General features: G+C 37.3%; 1 protein-coding gene across 2 annotated transcripts in view; it reads right to left on the bottom strand.

The window, feature by feature from the left end:
• Positions 1–18,482, bottom strand: part of NLGN4X (neuroligin 4 X-linked) — a 419,494-nt gene extending 401,012 nt beyond the window's left edge. For both annotated transcript variants that reach the window (XM_089683877.1, XM_089683880.1), the window contains exon 1: positions 18,060–18,482. The gene's annotated coding sequence lies outside the window, so the exon portion shown is untranslated. The remainder of the gene's footprint in view (positions 1–18,059) is intronic.
• Between the last annotated feature and the right edge of the window lie 2,229 nt (positions 18,483–20,711).

Here is a 20,711-nt window from a genome sequence, read left to right as displayed (position 1 = left end):
TGTCACTTGAACATATTACTAATAGTAACAGTGTATGATAAAGAAGTATAGTGTTTTAATAGTTTGCCTTGCAGAATTAGTGGAATTAGCATATTAGTATCCATAAGAAACTGTAATGTTAGCTTAAATTATAATTCACCACAATTAATATTGTACTAAAGAAGGTACATTCTAGATAGTAAGTGATTAATTAGTGCTCTCCCTTGACTTATGTATGTTCTTAAGAATTTATCATTGTTACGTTTTAGATTAAAATGCAACTATATTTTGTACATATAATAATTATAAGGACTCATAAATAAATCATGTAATTTACAACAAAGCATGCCCTTTGTTCACAGTTAGTACATATAGAGCAAACAAAACAACAAATTAATTAATTAGTGTCTAACACGCCAGGACTTACGGAGCCAGAATGTGTTTCCAAGTTTTAAATTTAAAATTTTGGTAAATGATGAGTTTCAGTCTGTGTTTTTCCTATGGATGTGATAGAGTGACATACAGGAGGGTTGGAAGCATGCACTTTGAAATCCTTTTCCACTGGTTGTAAGGAAGATACATACAACTTATACTTATGCACAGACAGTGGAGAGATCTGACAAAAAGAGAGAGTATATAATCTGAAGCACAGTTTGACCTTCTACTTATTAAGAGGTCAATATATTCCAGTGAGTTAGCCACTCTAAGGGGAACAAGTATTGGAGCACAAGAGTTTGCTGGACATGGACCACATGAATTTCAGGTTTTGCATTTTTTGGGGTGTTTTATGGATGCTGTTGCGTATTTGATAGCACTTTGATCTATTTGCATTGGCTCAGGTAGGCACTTTAGCACTTTATTATCTCATTAGATATATTTGTTTAGTGATCAATTTAAGTTTATTCATTTGCACGGTTTGATTCTTTACACTGCACAGGAAATGTATTTGTTTAGCGATAAATTGTTGTATGTTGGAGTTTATTTATTTCATATCATGTTTGCATTTTTTACAGCGGTTTTTAGATATGAGTTATAGTTTATTAGCTTGGTAGAGCTGTTTTTTTTAACTTTCATTACTATCAACCAATTTACCATTACAAAAATGTTTAATCAATGTTATTAAATCCTTACTCAAAACATACCAATGTTGTTTTCTTTTATACTCTGCCTGCTATTGCATGCACAGTGTTTACGAAATATAAGGCATGTCTCTGGTGATTATTGTCACTGTTACCTGAATGTTTATGCCAGCTTTCAGATACATTTTCAAACCCTAAAATGGCTGGGTCATAGCAGATCATAGCTGCTATAAAAGAGTTTAGTTCTACTTTAGGGCCTTACTTCAACATGTATAGGATCAGTGTGTACAGCAAGCTTTTGTAAAGCATTGACAAAGCTTTCAGCAAGTTTGAGTCAGCTTTGTTAAATAATTTAAAGGGTAAGATCACTTTGTAAAATGTAAAGGTAAGCTAACTACACATATCCTGGCCATCCTTCTGAACCCTGCTGAACATACTGGCTGTAATACCCCATGCTGCTGCTGTAACGGTCTATACACCATACATCACAAAATACATCCTCAAAGTGAGTATCTATTAATAATAATCCAGTAATGACAAGTGCTTGTTGATCAGTGTGACTACATTACTGCACTGACCAAAGAGAAGTGCTTTTTTCTTTCACAACTTTCCAGAAGAAGCCTTAGATATACTTCTCATTGGCAGCATGGTCATATGGATGCCCTTACCAATGAGTGCTTACCAACACAAGCATTATGATGGATACTCACTCTGGGGCTGTGTATTGTAGTGTATGGTGTACAGTGTATGGTCTGCTACACTGGCATCAGGAGGCGACCCAACTGCTATATACAGTGGCCAGGATATTTAGAATGAGTTCCCCTTTTCATTGAGCATGAAATTACCTTTCAATCTCAAATCTTAATAGCAGTGTTGACTGTCACTTTAAATTAGCTGTTAGGCGTCTTCATCGCTACTTAAAGTTTGCTAAAAGCTTGTCAACTGGCAGCATTCCTATTAATACCTTTGCCTAACCTCCCTATCCAGAGCTAAAATGTGCTTTACAAGGTTTCAAAAAATCTGCTCAAAGCTTGCCAAAGGCTTTGCAAATGCATCACAAAAGTTTGCTATACACACTGTTCTTATACGAGTTGTAGTCCTAGTGAAGAAGGTTCTAAACATAACAAAAATGCTAGTGCTCTAGAAAACCTGTTGGAGAAAGGAGACCCTTTGTTAGCTTCTTAAGGTTTTAGTAGTAGGTGAAAATATTTGAAATACGATAAACAATAATCAGCTTCCAGATTTAGTTAAAGTTAAAAAGTATCTATGCATTCTAAATCAGCAACTCTTTGCAACTGCCAGCAATTCAACCTAAAAATGATATGCATTTGCAAAGACAGGCTATTGAGATTATCAGATTTACCCATAAATTAGTAAAATTCCTGTAGCTTGTGCTTGACTAATGCCTACATTTGCAATTAACAAATACCATTTACACTTGCTGTATTCAGTAATTTATACACTAAACCTTTCCATTTAATTGTTGGCAATTATAGATGGTTATTGAATTGCAAATTTCTGTAAGAAACTTAGAATGTTATTGAATCCTTGCTATTGAATGAGCAGTGATCTGGTATGTTACAAGATGCACAGAGATATTAAGTAGATTTATATAGAGATTCTATCTTAGTGACAGTAGTGATCATATATTCCATTTTATTACGGACACGTCTTTTAAAAGCCTTTCTATATATAAAACCTGCTGTATGCATCAATTCCCAAGAAAGCAATAATGCTGATGATTAACATTAGACAGACAATATGGTGGAGCAATATCTACTTGTACACCCTTGCAGTATAGCACAGATTAAGCATTATTTGTATATTGACGACTAAAAAAAAGTACGAGTAGAATTGTAGTCATAATAGCCATACACTGGGAAATTATCACAAACAATGTTATCAGCTGAACATTACTGGAAATGCTTAGTATATTAATCATCAATATGAAAAATATAATTGACAGTGTATAGGAATAACTATGACCCTTACTGAGTCACATATATATGATATTATAAGATGGCTATGTATACTCCATTTTGTCTTATCAGAGATGCTTCTCTCCATAACTTCATAAATTTCAAGTTGTTTATTGCAAATGGCAAACACATCTATCTAGATTGTAACTGTGCCATTAGGCGTCTGTTGCATTTTAGGTGGGGTGTCTGCCTTGGTCCTTATAATGTGGTCTGTTGCTATTGATAAGAAGGACTATATAAGCAGGTAAGGACTCTATGAAAAGTGTAATACAGTGAGAGCAGACACTGCATTTCCCAAAGAAGTATTCCATATATGTATGTGCAACAAAAAATATAATTCGGAGCCTAATCTTGTCTGAAGGTAATTATTCAAGTTTCCTTTAAAGTAGAGGAACATGAGCAGGAGGTACTCCCCTCACTATACAACAGTTATGACCGACATTTTGAAGTGTACCTGGTCTCAGTACATCACATATGAAAACATTGTGTACATAGAATTAGGTTTACACTAGAAAAACAGTACAGTGCTGCTTTCAGTGGGCTCCATCAATATTCAACCACCAGCTCAAACCCTTTTATAGTTTTGGAAGTTCAAGGAACATTTTAAAACATTGCTGCCCACTTCCTTATCTGGGAGATTACTTATTCTTCCTGTCTTTCTGATGGGAGTAACACAGAACAGAAAGTCTGGTGACTTACAGCCTTGTTTGAAAATGCAGAGCCCACTTAAAGTGACCAAAAGCCCCACTGACCCAGATCCTTATGGAGGTCTTTTTAGTAGATTTGGAAGGACAGGGTGTGGTTAGGTCACCCTATATGGCATTTTTATTTTAAGATTATAAAATGTTGTTTTAGCAAGAAACAAATCTTAAAGTGTTACTCAACCCACAACAGTAAAATCAGCCTGTGTATGCAGTAAAGCATGCTTGCTATACTCGCTGTGGTACCTAAGGGGTTAATCCTCTGCATTGTGTAAAAAGACTGTTTGATCCTTTCTTCTCTGTCCCTCCCCTTTTTCCAGCGACCACCTCTTATCTCCAGACTGAACCATAGGCATGCACATGCTCAGTTGGTGTGTATTGCTAGAGAGGTTATTTTTTTCTTGGGAGGGTGCATGTGATTAGCACAGAGACAATCAGCACTATCAAGACACAGGTCAGGGGATTTCCTTTCTCCTAGAGCAGAAACAAAACTCCTTCTACAAGCTTTAGCTAGTTGTGGGCTGGACACAGATAGAAGCCACACGACTGCTCTAACTGCTGATAAGAAAAGGTATTTAGCAGTTTATATTTACTAAAATAATTGTACTTCCATATTCTGTGTACTGTGGGAGACTGGATATAGTGAATGAAGGGTCCGGGGTTTAGTAACACTTTAAATACATTGTAAGGGGATTTAGGATTCATTATCCACCAGGAATCTGTTTGTTTATGCTGTCTGTTGTCTTGAAGCTTCCCACCTTGATTGCTCAATAAATGTCAAATCCATGTACGGAGCAGTATTAGTGAATTTTTAATAGCATGTGAAAATCATTATGATCACTGAGGTGCCTTACTGCTAAATTCTAGATAATCAATACTGAAGATATGATAATTTGTTTGTACTGCATAGGTTGCAACATCCTTGCAAAGCAAACTGCTGCTTCCTGGTGAACTCAGGATCCGAGCCAACCAACCAGATTCACAGCAAGTTATGACTTGGTCAAATCAATTTGCTCTTTTCTAATATTTATCTGAATAGCTTTTCATGAGCACAGAAGCAAATTGTTTCCTTTATTTTGAACTCTATCACAGCAATATGCATGTTCCCTGTTATGCCCACCACCCTATTCCATCTTACTTGCCACCCCCTTGGTGAGACACTGGTCTTTAGAGAATCTGAAATCATGTGCCAATTTTGGCCCACAGCTACACATGCTTCTATATCAGGTTGACTGTGTGAACATACACCTATTATCTTTCTATATTAATAACAGTTAGCAAAGCAAATTATTTAATTACATTTTATAATTATTGAGTGTTTATAGACATATATTTGCCTGAAACTTGTCCATGGTACTGGCTAATAAAATAAAGGACATTCATCTTATGTAGCCCAACAAAGCCTATTTTAATTGGAAATTAAAAACAAACATTTAAACTCTTTTTACTACATAAAATTACAATACCAGCTGTACATTTTTTCCAGCCTAGAAGTCTAGCAAATGCAATTATAATAATATGTAATAAAATATATAGTTTAATATCATCTGCAAGAAATTATGAAAAAAACAATTTATGGGTAATTAATTTCAATATTACAACAGTATTACCACATGCAGTGAATAAAATCACCCTCCACTCTACAAATTCTAAAAATACACAAACTATACAGTCTTCATGCAGTAAAACTATAATGAATTATAATAAATTAAAACAGGACTGAAAAGCAAGCATACAAAATTGGCAAATATGTATTAGTATTATTAAAATATTTGTAGCATCAGTTGTAATAGAAGTGGTATGAGTAATATATTTAGTACTATTGCTACTTTTCCACAACTGCTGCCATAAGTAATAATTAACATGGACAGCTTCATACTGGTGGTGACATGAAAGCCTTTATGTTGCATTCAAGAATACATGTAGTTCATGGTAATTTTTCTAGTATACAAAAAAACTAAAGAAATCTGATTTGCAAGTTATTGAACATATCACACATTGTGAAAACGCCAATGGGTGCACCATTTTCTCAGACAAGGGAGTTATGTGACATTTGGAGGTGTTGCTCGCATCAAATGACCCCTAAATTCTTAATTAGACAAAGGGGCAGGTAACAAGGTGATGAAATGAATAGTTTTTGAACTGCAGTTATCACCAGGGCGTTTTGTGTTTGCTGAACTAGAGAAGTGTGAATACATGCAGAAAGCCATGCAATTATGACTGTGTATATTTTAAAGCAGAATATCAGGCAAAAAAAGATCAAAGTGAATAGCTTAATAAAAGAAAAAAAATAACAAAACCAGTTTTTATGAAATATTTACCTACAGTCTAAAGATATTTAGTATTTTTTTTCTGCCATCAGATGTCTTCAGTCTGATGGATACTGTAATTTAATCCCTCATTTGTTCTGAGCCTAAGTTGTCCTGGACCCACCACCACCTAATAATGGCCAATGAAAGGAGAAGCAGTACAGTGATAAGACAACCTCTTTGTGATTTTTCTTCCTCTTTATAAATCCATGTTTCTTTCAGCACATAATTGGTTCTTTGCACTTACTTCTTAAACTCCAGCTCTGCTGGACAATCCTAGCGGTAGGATACCATGTGTAAATTTAGATATTTACGCTGCTTTCATTTAATGGCATATTCACAATTACAGTTCTCTATTCATTTGTGTCTTTTATATTTGCTTAGGGTGCAGCTTTAACTGCATAAAAACATCAACCTGCCTCTGCAGAAAAATTAACTCGGGGACACCTTAAAATTAACCAATGCTAATTACGGTATCTCATTAGATAATAGACTTGATAGTCCTGGGATTGATAATATTACTTTTTAATGTACAAAATGACATCATGATTTGTCTGATGAGTGAATTGTAATTCAGTTGCCATTAATCTCCATCAAGCTTAGTATTTTTTCTTAACCTTGTTTTGTTGAGGGGTTGCAGTTTATGATACCTGCCTATCTAGTTTCATATAGCCTTAACTATTTTTAATTAATACTCTACTAGCATGCTTTACTAAATGTAGGCCGTCTTTTTTAAATTATCACACAGAACATACATTCTGAACTTAAACTGTGAAATGATTAAATATGTACATTCTTATAGTAGATCTCCCCTTTGAATAATAGTGAGAGGATATCAATAATATGCCTATAGAGGATGTTGGGACTACATGCGTTGCTTCCAATCTTTTACATGGTGCCACCAAGCAGAAAGCATGTAAAAAGATACACTTTTTAAATTTTTATTTATTGCAGGTACTTATATAGTGCCATCAGTGTAAGCTGTACATTACATATTAATTTTACAATCATATCAGACCCTGCCCCCAAGGAGCTTTCAATCTAAGGTCCCTAACTCACATTCATACATACACATACTAGGGATAATTTTAGATTGGAACCAATTATCCTATCAGCATAAAAAGTCCTTTTCTTGCAGGTAAAAAAAAATGCATTTAATATTTTTTTTTCTTAGGAAGCTGCAGATAATTGCACCCATGATCAGCAATGTCAGGCTCCTGCAGACAACTTCGTACAGCTGTCTACCCATACCTCCTGTATGGGCAAACAGTTACTGAAGAGCAGGAAGAATCAATAAACTACAAGGGTGCTCAATACTACGGTGGAAGACAGCACTTGTAGTTCACAGATAGCTATGAATGAATGGTTAGACTGTGCAGGTGGATCACAGTGAGGGTGGCTGAGATAGTGGGTGGTGGGGGGCTGCTGCTTTAGTAATATGTCACATGTTACACCCTGAATACGGGTATAACATGTAACATGTTACTAAAGCTGAACTTATCCTTTAAGATTATAATTATATGATATTATATTGGGTAGCACAGTGGCTAAATGGTTTGCAATTCTGCCTGGCAATACTAGGGTCGTGGGTTCGAATCCCAACCACGGCACCACCTGCCTGGAGTTTGCATGTTCTCCCTGTGCCTGCGCGGGTTTCCTCTGGGTACTCCGGTTTCCTCCCAAAGACATGCTGGTAGGTGAATTGGATCCTGTCTAAATTGGCCCTAGTACATGTATGTATGAATGTGAGTTAGGGACCTTAGACTGTATGCCCCTTGAGGGTTAGGGACTGAAGTGAATGTACAATATATATGTAAAGTGCTGAGTAAATTGACGGCGCTATATGAGTACCTGAAATAAATAAATATGATTATAATTAAGGTTTTTTTTCAATAGATGGATGTTAAAAATGTTTTGTGTTATCTTTTTAACTTATTCCTCCATCTAGGATATCCGCATATTGAAACATTGCCTCTTTGATTCAAATTGTTTTATTAATTTTGTTTAAAATGAACATATCAGGTTTAAAGTACTGGAGTTGTGCTTGCTTAATTGTTTGCAAATGTTCTCTGGTGGGCTCTGGAGATGCCATCCTTAACTTTTCTTCACTGCTTGGTGAGTCACTGACTATTGACAAGCATGTACTGTACATATCAGGTGCTGGGAAACACATTCTTCTCCTTTCATAACTAACTAAATATTGAGATATAATTAAGGATAATGTCAGTTCTGAAGAATGCAACTTCACAAACAAGATGTTTTCAACCAAATGGGTTCCTTTTAAAAATCGGATAGGTTTTTGAGTTTTGTATGGGAGCACTTTTTAGATTTTGCACCATAGCCCTTCAGCCTATAGTAAAATTATTTATGGATCCCGTCTGTTTAAAACATATTTAAGGGACATGTACTGAGACAATTATGGATGCTGTTTTTGTTGACCTCTATTTTATTTAATAATTTCCCAGATGTCCCTTGATTCCATAGTGTACTATACTAATCCAAAAAAATGTGCATACTAGGAATGTCATAGAGATATTAGAACTCCAAGTCGATGACTTAGAAAGTTATAAATTAATTGGATTACCATAAGATTGGTATTTTCAGAAGGAGAGGTTATCAAAGAAAGACAATATATTCTTAAGAAGTAAATGTGTAAGGGGACCTGTCAAAAAAAGCTTTCTTTTCTACGGTTTTATTATAACAAGCACTTACAGTTGTGGCCAAAATTATTCAACCCCCACTGAAATTGAGTGTTTTGGCCAGTTTGACATTGCTTTTGATCATTCAGTCATCTTGCTTACATTTACATTAAAGAGGCACTTGTAGGTCAGACAAATATAACATAACAGTTATAATGAAATAACCACAAATGTCTTTTCTGTGCTCACAGCATTATCAGTTTTATTCAACCCCCAAGTGACATTCAATCTTAGTACTTAGTACAGCATCCTTTTACAGTTATAACAGCTTTTAAACGTGAAGCATAGCTTGACACAAGTGTCTTGCAGCGATCTACGGGTATCTTCGCCCATTCTTCATGGGCAAAGGCCTCCAGTTCAGTCACATTCTTAGGCTTGCGCACTGCAACTGCTTTCTTTAAGTCCCACCAGAGGTTCTCAATCGGATTTAAGTCTGGTGACTGCGATGGCCACTCCAAAATGTTCCAGCCTTTCCTCTGCAACCATGCTCTAGTGGACTTGGAGGTATGCTTGGGATCATTGTCCTGTTGAAAGGTCCAACGTCTCCCAAGCCTCAGGTGTGTGACGGACTGCATCACGTTTCCATCCAATATCTCCTGGTACTGAAGAGAATTCATGGTACCTTGCACACGCTGAAGCTTCCCTGTACCTGCAGAAGCAAAACAGCCCCAAAGCATGATTGACCCTCCACCATGCTTCACAGTAGGCAAGGTGTTCTTTTCATCATAGGCCTTGTTCTTCCTCCTCCAAACATAGCGTTGATCCATGGGCCCAAACAGTTCTAATTTTGTTTCATCAGTCCACAGAACACTATCCCACAACTTTTGTGGTTTGTCCACATGGCTTTTGGCATACTGCAGTCGACTCTTCTTATTCTTTGGAGACAGCAAGGGGGTACGCCTGGGAGTTCTGGCACGGAGGCCTTCATTACGCAGTGTGCGTCTTATTGTCTGGGCTGAAACTTCTGTACCCACATCTGACAAATCTTTTCTCAGTTCCTCAGCAGTCACACGGGGACTTCTCTCCACTCTACGCTTCAGGTAGCGCACAGCAGTCGAAGTCAGCATCTTCTTTCTGCCACGACCAGGTAGCGTTTCAACAGTGCCCTTTGCCTTGAATTTGCGAATGATGCTTCCTAAGGTGTCTCTTGGTATGTTTAACATCTTTGCAATCTTCTTATAGCCATTGCCCTTCCTGTGAAGAGAAATCACCTCTTCTCTTGTCTTCCTGGACCATTCTCTTGCCTTCACCATGTTTGTAACCACACCAGTAAATGTCTAGAAGGAGCTGAGTATCACAGTCATTTTAAAGCTGCCTAATTGGTGCTTATTATGCTTGATTGCTGCTCGGTGACATCCACAGGTGTTTTCAATACCTGATGGAAAGCACCTGTATGAACCTCTGTTCTTCAGAGTGGTAGTCTTTAAGGGGTTGAATAATTGTGGCAATGAAGAAACCACATAAGAACCATTTACTACTGTATTACATAAACAATTGATGTCATTTTAGTTGCATTTGGGTAGTTACAACGTCCTTGTAGGATTTGATTCTGAATACAATTCCAAATGTACACTATAGTCCCTAAACCCCTTTACAGCATTGGGGGTTGAATAATTTTGGCCACAACTGTATATACAATGGGGTTGATTGTGTGAGAAAAAAATTGTTTTTTTTTACAGTTTTCCTTGTATGTAATTTGGTTGTCTTTGTAGAGTGAAATGGTGCCACATTAAAGGAGAGAAAGAGGGAGTACACTACCTTCTAAGTGTAGTTCTCCTTTATTGGTGGCATCCAATAGGAGATCTTTATTGTTGGATCCTACTGGACCACCCAGGTTCCTTTACATGAAAGCATCAGCAGCCCTTAAGTGCTCCTTCTGACCATATGTCAGACGTTTAGGACTTTTTTAGGTTGCCATTGTTTTAGGAATTTTATGATATAACATACTCATTGTTGTGCCATTCTTTTTATATTATATGTATATGTCACCACATTCACTAAGCTCTGGGGAAAATTTTCTTTCAAAGTATAACTTCCCTTGCAAAGTGAAGAGTCTATTTACCTTTACTAAATCAACCCCTGTTTGTATATTTAAAATAGCTCTTTGATAATGTGCTCTTGCCACGAAACGTGTTAGGGATAAGGATACCTCTCATACCACTTGTCACCTACATGGTCCATGCATCTGACTGTCGGCCATCTTTTTGAATTCTGTGAATCAGCTTCTTTGGATATTACTATGTAAGTGTGCTACCTGTTTTTACCAATCTCTTGAATAAAAATACTACACTATCAAGATTTCTCTCTTTTGGGTCTTATTGCTGAGTCCCTAAGGTGCTCTCCTGATATGAAAGCACACCACCCCTGGCGATAGATGATATAAGGCAAATTCATGTTACTGTAAAGAGGCACACTCCCCCTGGTGGTAGGAGACGGCAAGAGTGGTGTACAGTTGTTCCTGAGGGCTCTACGCTGATGACCATTTGGCTGTGACCAGGAGTTGGTCATTATACTCCAATGCGCTTTGGCTTGCGCTATCTAATTAGTGCATTTTACAGCTATTCTCCTATCACAGAAGTCACGGATATGATTGGCACTCGGATGTACCCCTAGATCTAATGACTCTAACATCTCTATCACTATATGCACTTCGATTGGTCGGATGAAACTTTATTACTTACCCGACCACTGTTTACATTAATTTATGTATGTTAAACCTGGTGCATGTCACACCTCTAATGTATTTCCTTCTATTTCTGTTGTGCATATGTAAATTCTCCTTACTATACACTCAAGCGCTGCATTTTTTGGCTTTATTTTATTTTCTATGAAGAGGTTATACGAGGTTTACCTTTATGCTAGCGGCTTGAATCTTTCAGATCCAGCGCTCATTTTTATCCTATTTACCACATGCTTTATTTTATACAGTGGGGTTGATTGTGTGAGAAAAATTAGTTTTTTTTTTACAGTTTTCCTTGTATGTAATTTGGTTGTCTTTGTAGAGTGAAATGGCACCACATTAAAGGAGAGAAAGAAGGAGTACACTACCTTCTAAGTGTAGTTCTCCTTTATTGGTGGCGTCCAATAGGAGATCTTTATTGTTGGATCCTACTGGACCACCCAGGTTCCTTTACCTGAAAGGATCAGCAGCCCTTAAGTGCTCCTTCTGACCATATGTCAGACGTTTAGGACTTTTTTAGGTTGCCATTGTTTTGGGAATTTTATGATATAACATACTCATTGTTGTGCCATTCTTTTTATATTATATGTATATGTCACCACATTCACTAAGCTCTGGGGAAAATTTTCTTTCAAAGTATAACTTCCCTTGTAAAGTGAAGAGTCTATTTACCTTTACTAAATCAACCCCTGTTTGTATATTTAAAATAGCTATGTCATGTTTTACATCCACTTTATTAATAAACATCTGACATGTCAGCATTTGGATTTTATTTTAGTAATGTGCTAATAAACAATAGTTTGCAAAGATTAAATGACAGGAATCACGGACAAGATTGTTGTCATTTAGATCTTGGAAACAGTGATAAAGCAAACAGAATGAGAACTATTAAAAGGTGACAGAGTTGAGTACATAACCCTGTCAAATGTAGGGATCGAAATGGCTCAGAGCATAAATGCTTTACAAACACTGCTTGAGTGCACCTGAGCTGAACTGTGACAGAGAAGTGCTGCTGTTTGAAATGAGAGCTCCATATTGATCTATGTGGCTTATTGCCAGCTGCAAGCTTACAGCTAGCCTTTTATTAGGAGGCTTCTTATAGGATATTTAGACTGGGAACTTACAGCAACAAGTCTTTTTTTAATCAGCTTAATTCCGAAAATGACAGACCAATATGTTTCTTGGCAGCCTGCAGGACTGAATTGTCTTCCTCTCGTTTCCAGGTGACTGTGTCACTATGAATGACTACGTAACATGAAAGGCAGATTGTTCTTCTAGAAGAGCCGAGGGGGTTATATTGGGAATCTGTCAAAAACAGGAGCTTGACTACTCTGTTAAGTATGCAGAATTTACCCAGTCAATTAGTACACCATTGAACTATAAAAATGTTTCCTCATAAGGCTTGTGTTAAATGTTTTCAATTACCTACCCTCAATTAAACCCAACTACTCTACAATTCTGAGAGACACAGATTATACCCCTGCTGCCATGAGCAAGTATCAACCCCCTAATTAAGTTTAGTGATACAAAACACAGATACTAAAAAAGATTTTTTGCTTTTTTTCTTGGCTAATGCATATTTTGATATTAACTGCCAAAAACTGAGTGTATACATATATATATATATATATATATATATATATATATAGTATTTGCACTAGACAAATATAAATAGAATTGGAGTTTATTTGATTTGAAATCAGCAGTATAAATTCAAGTTTCTTGACTGAAGAAACGCTAAATGAAGCAAAACCCTCTGGTTGTCTGCTATTGGTTGCTATGCTTTGCATAGCATTATTGCTGTTTGCGTTATCTTATTTAAAAAAAAACTGGCATAGTTTAACAGGGCTCTGAATGCCCCAATATGACACTATAGAATAAAATATGGCAGCACTATATCATACACACAGAATAAACATTAAAATGCATTAAAGCAGGACTCCAGAAAATAAATAAATAAAAGTTCATTCAAATTAAAATAACAGAAACCAACATTTGTTGAAATGCACTTTCAATCCAGAGATATACTTTTTTCTGACACTAGGGGGTGGATTTACTAAAATTGGAGCCCTCAGGATCTGGTTTATCTGTGTATGGTAGCCAATCAGCTTCTAGCTTCAGCTTGTTCCATTAAGCTTTAGCAATAAAACCTGGAAGCTGATTGGTTTCTATACAGAAGGGAGCACTTTCCAGCTTTAGTAAATAAACCCCTAGATGTCCTCACTCCAATGGCCAGAATCATTAAACCCACTTCCTCTGAATCCAGGTCATCCTGGATCCACCCCAACCTGTGAATAGACAGTAAAAGGAAAGCTCATCTCTCTGTCCTGTTTCTTTCTCTCACAATCCAGTCCTGCTATAAGGGGACTTTAAGAGGCCATTGCAAGGTCAAATGTAGATAGTTGCAGAGCTTGAGTTTTAAAATACATTTGATGATGTATTATTAATTATAGAGTTGTGCTAATGTGTGTATTTTATGTCTGCCTAAAGTTCAGCTTTAAGATTATAAAAAAAAGCAGCACAGTCAACAACAGTGTAAGTAGCTCAGCAACCAGATGTCAGATCAAATAAAATAATAAAAGATGATTGCAGACTGGTGTATAAGGGTAAGAACACATAGTATAACATTTCTGGTCTCATATATTATGGACAATTAATCTGGACACAAAACAAAGTAATTGATCGTTATTTAAAACTATTTGTTTTGGCACACATTGATTAGACTGCTGTAATTCTATACAGGAAGCATTAGACGGCAAAGAATGCCTGACAAGCAATTGCTAAACTATAGACCCTCATGTGAGCAAAGGGACTCAAAATATATTTATAAGGACTGCAACAAATAATAGCAAAGATGTAGAAGGAAGCCAAAGTGTAAAATCATTTTTGGGGCCCTTGGGTCTGCAACTTACAGGTTAATCTAAGAAGTCTAAACAACATGCAAAGTTGACACCTTACAAAGGAATTTAACCTCTACTTGGTAGTTATCTCATCTAAAATGTATCAACTTATTGCCAACAAAAGGTTAAACTGCTCAGTAGCATGAGCTTATAATTACCAATGTAACTCATACTGGGATCTGTACCACTCTAGAACAATATCTACTATTTTGTTACCTACAGCAACTCAGATTCTATGGGGATTATTTACTAAAACTGGAGAGGGCAAATTCTGGTGCAACTCTGCATATAAGCCAATCAGCTTCCAGGTTTTATTGCCAAAGCTTAATTGAGCAAGCTGAAGTTAGAAGCTGATTGGCTACCATGCACATCTGCACTAAAATCTGAGTGCACCAGTTTTAGTAAACCTACCTCTATGTCTTTTTAGGTAGGTTGTAGAATAAATGCAAAAAACTGAACTGGTTGCCAAGGAAAAAGCTGTAGGATTCATTAATCACACAACTTGTTACTATTGCAGAACTGAGGTTACCCTATAAATATTGTATACCTTATATGAAATTATAGTCTAGACACGTAAGTACATTTCAGTATGTTGCAAGTAATTTACTTTTTAAATTGATGTATGATAAAATCTGCGAATGACCTTGACACATTCATAATAATACTACATTGTTTTCTATGCTAATACCTTGTAAATTGTATATAATAGAAAACGCCAAATAGTTGACACATACACACACGCGCGCATGCAGAGTCACACACACAAGCACACACACGCACACACTGCTACAGTGGGTTCTACAGAATGAAGCTTCCCTTAACAGCTAACATATGTTTGTTCCCCTGTGTATACTGATGCCCTGTTCAAACATACAGATAAAAAAAAGTATGTTTCGAATATCTTTAGCAATTATTCATTGACTTCCATTTGCATTTCTTGTAAGATTGATGTCCTGAACTTTAAGACTAATGGGAAATCCTCAGAAACTGTGTTGGGAATAGCTGTCAATAATTTCATTGCAATAACATAATACCCTAGAATCTGAGGAACAGATTTCTAATTAGCAAAGTCAACACCTAATCATTCAGGAGTGGCTGGATGTTCTCTGCAAGGGTACACAAATATAGTATTTTAGAAATATATCTGATAATGAATGTTTACATAGGACTGCAATCTAAAAGAACCAAGTTTTGTTTTTAATATTAATTTAGCATGGTGCTCTATAGCAGTCTGACAAATATAGATTAGACATTCTGTATAGCCTGTAAATGGTAACTGTGTTCCAGCTTTCCAATACACTTCCACTAGATTGACTGTGCTGACTTTAAATATGTGACTCAGAAGGCCTCAACTGAGTAATGGATGTCATGAAACAGGTATTGGACTTTACATATATAATAAATGGCTCTTGGTGAGACCTTTTACTGTATATACATCTAACTACATCTTTCAGATAAGTGACCACTACAGAGAATGTTGAAAATGAAGTGTACACACTACCACCTTGTGGATTAATCTTAACAGGACAGATGTTGTTCCTTGTAGCTATAATGGATCCTGTTTCAGTATTTATTATCATCTAGAAATGGTCAGAAGAGCTAGACACTATAAATAACAAGTATTTTATTTTATTTTTTTCATTTTTATTGTTTTGTGTAATAATGTCTGATAATTCATTACAGCAATGGAAGAGTTACTAGAATGATACCATGCTTTCCTGTTATTTTTATTTGCATTTCCTAGGAAATGTACATGGATTATTCCAACAGGATTATTCCAATCACTAACTGATCTCACTATGTTAATTTACCTTTAACATCATTGATAGGCAAATCTACAGAGAACCTAGGAGCAAAATGTACTTTATAAAGGTCCAGCACGGATTGACCTCTGCTGAAGATCGTTTATTGTCACAATACGTGACAAATCCTAGCAGAGAGGGTTGAGTAATGTCACATTTCACAGTGGGCGGTCGATTAATGTCAGTGAAGCCCATGATTTAGCTACATACAAACACCCGTCAATTGCCATTTCATGATTCAGAAGGTCCATATGCCATGGGATTTCATGATAGGTTGCTGCAATGATCACTTGTGGAAGCAAGTAGACAGACATCAATGTTAACTAATATTTAAAAGCACAAATCTTCAAATGATTTGTAAAAAGAGCACAAGCAGTATCCTTTTCTTTGTTGAGTTCTTTTAATATCTGCAAGGGATAAGAATCAATACAGCCATATCTGACTTCAGGCAAGTACACAGAAAACTGCTTGTGTGTCTTAAAAGGTCCCCTGTACAAAAGGCACAATGCTAGAGATAAGGCAAAATAGTGCATCAAACTAGTCCATGCTGCATTATAGAAACAGCGTTCCATCAGAAATGCCATACGATAAAGCTTCATTAAGTCATAAGAAACCATCAAATGGATCTTTTGTTGCTCCTATGTTGGGGAAAAGAAAGAAAAAAAATCCCAAAAATGTAGAAAAGGGAATAAAACAACGACAACAAAAAAACTGCATTCTTCTTGCAATATATGTGTCATTCAAACCAGATTAGATCTCCGTGCTGTAGTTGGTCAGATAAAGGATCTAAGGCTGGCTAGTCAGTAGCTACTTTCTAGATACCACTGCATGAAAGGCAGCAGGGGACCTCAAAGTCTCCTTTTCTTCTCTGTGTCATGCAATGCAAGCTAATGTCTGCAAGATCAGATCAACCATGCAGCTTAAAATAAGGTGGGGTGAGGGGGGTGGGGAGGTGGGTACTGAACCCGTCATTTATGGGGGAGTGGTATCTAAGAGGTAGGCAATAATCAAGTTATAAAGAAGAATTGCAATCACAGTATTTAAGTGGTGGGGGGGTCTAAAAACCTCTGATGCACCATTGGGGGCTGGGCATACTTTTGGAGGGATCATTTTGCTTTCCATCTTTTTTTTTTTTAAAACTTCTTTTTCTAGTAGCAATGACAGACTCAGGTTGTAAAGCACGTTCTGTTCCAATATGCATTACACATTCAGAATGGCAAGCAATGTGTTGCAATATGCAAGGTGCAGTCTAGCAATAAAATCATCACCATAGACTCTATATCCAAGCTTATGAGTGCACAATATCCTTTAAAAATACCACATCTTGCTTCCTAACAACACTGTATTAAGGATTTAAGCCACCTAAAGCCCCGAATACTGAAGATGAACTACAATACCATTGTGGCTATAAAAAAAAAAGGAAAAAAAAAGAAAAGAAGCTCTGGCACTGCAACATCCAAGCCAAAGTGCATCAAATGATCAGATACAGTATCTCTGCTGTAACAGGATATAGCAGCAATAATCCTTGTTTCCTTTGGTTAACCAACACGACAAACGGGCTTCCCCACAGATATCACACAGCAGTGATTTTTTTTTTTTCTTTTTTTCAGAATTGCAGGATGAAATGTATTTTCATTCTTTTTTTTAGGTCTGATCTGCTACTTTGTAAGCACCACACACACACACATACACACACAACCATAGTCCTTTTCAAACAGGCGACTGCAGCAAAATGACCATTACTGCCTAGGACACATATGTTGGTATCTGAACAGGACACTGTTTAGGGGGAAAAAAAAAGTATTGACTTGCAGCCATAGGGGGAAAGTAGTCGCAAATAGAGGACCGCAGTTTTGCCTGATCATTCTTTGCAAGCGTAGTTAGCTTAACTAGCACACAGAATGCATTTTAAAGTCTGCTAAGCATCTTACCTTGACAAAGCAGAGAGAGAGAGAGAGAGGGAGAGAGATTATGCACACAGTGTATTCTGCTCAGCCAAATCCTGCAAAATGGAAATCCTTAATCGAACTGCTTGATGCAAAGCAGGCTCCTTTTACATCTGCAAATACACAGAGATATTTGTTGAAATCCAGGGAGGTCTTGCAGTCCAAAGGAATGTAACAGCCAGAAAACAAAGGGTTGTCTTGATGGCAGGGGGAAAGCAAGTGCTGTATAGTCGTTCAGCATGAAAATTCATTACAATCAGCTTGAGCAGAGGAGGTTTGGAGAGTAAAGAGCTCCGATTGCCTATGCAGAGACAGAGAGAGAGAGAGCCCAATCTGCAAAGGAAAAGAGAAGCTGAGGAGGGAGAGAGGACCAGGCTGTACCAGTCGTTCTCCTTCAGCTATTGGAGCAAACTGAATGAAATTTACAAAGCCAGCAGCCAATAGATTGCTGCAGTCTGCAACATCACTACAGAAACCATATCTACATCTACAACCTATTGCAAAGAGCAGCTAATTCTAGTGCAATTCAAATGGAATAGAATCATCAAGGTTGTTTGCTTGTCTGAAGAGATAGGGTGTATTATACTGTGGAGGGGGGACCATGTAAATATGTTAGTAAGCAGCTAAAGGGCTCTCAAATTGGTTCATTAATTATCCAGGGAATGTGAATACGAATGATAGAAGTATAATAATAACTATATAGAGATAGTCACTGTTTCTAGTGATTTTGTTGCAGCCATGCAAGAAAAAAAAAAAACACTGGAAATCAGGAAGAGATCTGTTTTATTATTAGGTTTGTATTAGTTTTATGCGACTATGTTCTATGGGTTTTTTTTTACCCTGGCACCTTGCCCATAAAGAGGCTTCTTAAAATGTACCAGCATTCAATCTGACAGTTTAACCCAGATTGTAAGCACAAAAATAAAACTGTTTGCCTTCATCTAAAGCCTAAAAAAAGGAAATAAAAACAGCTTCAGTTTTTTTTTCTCTTAAACCTCATTGCATTTACAGTAGTTGTAATCCTCACACATGGAATATGAAAAATAGGAAGAAAGCATATCCCTCTATAGTGTGTACATGTCTCAATTAAGAGCACTAAATGTCATTCCTGTCTGCTGCTTTGTTCCTCTGCTATCAGCATGAATCCTTTCTGACAAGTTTTCCTGACACCAAGAGAAAATGGTGACAGGGGAGGGATCTCCAGCAGATTTAGAGCCTCAGCTGTGTTCCTGTGAGCTGCGTGCGTGTGTGTGTGTGTGTGTGTGTGTGTGTGTATGTGTGGGGGGTCCCTTTCCTCCAAGAAGTTCTCAGAGCTGTCCTCACTGTGCTCTGTAGAGTATGGTACCTTTCACATGCGGACCCATCAGCAGATCCGCTTAGTCGGGGGGGGGGAGCTGCTCATTGATCCTCTCTGAGCAAGAGGATGACAGGTACAAGTCTCACTCCACTTATGCAGAGTGGAAACGGACTCAGACCATTGTCTTCTATGGGCTATTGGATGGAAATGGACCACCTGTTTGTTTCCATCCGACTGTCATCCCATCAGCCAGACAGATAGGGAACAGATCCCCATCAGCCTATTTTTAGCGGACAGGATCAGATCGAATGCAGGCAGGTGTAAATGGACACATGTCCATTTACACCCACTGCTCCATAGAGAGAAATGGAGCATCAGATCAGGTCAGCTTGAAAAACGTACAGGTGGACCTGATAGGTTCACTCGTTTGAAAGGGGCCTATAACTTCAGCGCTCCTCACCCCTTTTTTGACATCTCTACAAGCTTTATAAATTCAACACTTTCAACAGATGTAGAGAGAAGAAGACTGTAGATAGATAGAGGTACAACTTATATAGGAGGATTTGTTTCGCCTCTGTGTATCACCTGAGAGTGGTTACAACCATTTTAAGTAACAGCATTGTAATTGTGATTAATATTAACAAGTGTTGTTTCTTGCCTCTTACATCCCTCCAAATTGGTAGGGGTTGTTCACAGCAGAAGCATTGGACAGTCTTGTTGTGATGAGTTACAGCATGCTGAAATTCACTCTGCAAAAAAGTAGCCCTATTTTTTTATTTTCAGCATGCAAAAATGCAGCACATTTGTTTGAACTGAAATCATAAGAAATAAAGCTATTTATCTTACCTTGGTGCGCATGAGCCCTTATCGGCACCACTGTTACGCTGTGGTGACTTTCTGAGGGATCTTCCATGCACACCTGGCATCTTTATTAGTTTACAACCCTGTCCTACATCCAGGAAAGGGTTGTGTCAGTGGGTGCAACCTTTCTTGTTACCTCTTCCAATGGTTGCCTGCTGACTATACTCATGGTTTGTTCTCATCCTACATATCCCACCACAGCTTTAGCGTCACTTGCAATTTGACTTCCCCCTCTTCTCTTCCCTTTTCCATTGATGTCCCTCAAGGTTCTGTTCTTGGACCTCTCCAATTCTTGATCTACCACTCCTCTCTGGGTCAGCGGATAGCCTCCCATGGCTTTCAATACCATTTCTATGCTGATGACACCCAAATTTATCTCTCTACCCCTCAACTGACTCCATCAGTTTCCATCACTAATTTACTAACAGGCATATGAGTCTAGATTGTATACCAATTCCTTAAACTCAATCTATCCAAAA

Source organism: Staurois parvus, unplaced genomic scaffold (genome assembly GCF_062004578.1).
Source record: "Staurois parvus isolate SC_StPar_1 unplaced genomic scaffold, SC_StPar_1.0 ptg000327l, whole genome shotgun sequence".
Taxonomy (NCBI): domain Eukaryota; kingdom Metazoa; phylum Chordata; class Amphibia; order Anura; family Ranidae; genus Staurois; species Staurois parvus.
Note: the sequence above shows the minus strand (reverse complement) of the source record. Positions and strands in the feature narration are given on the sequence as shown.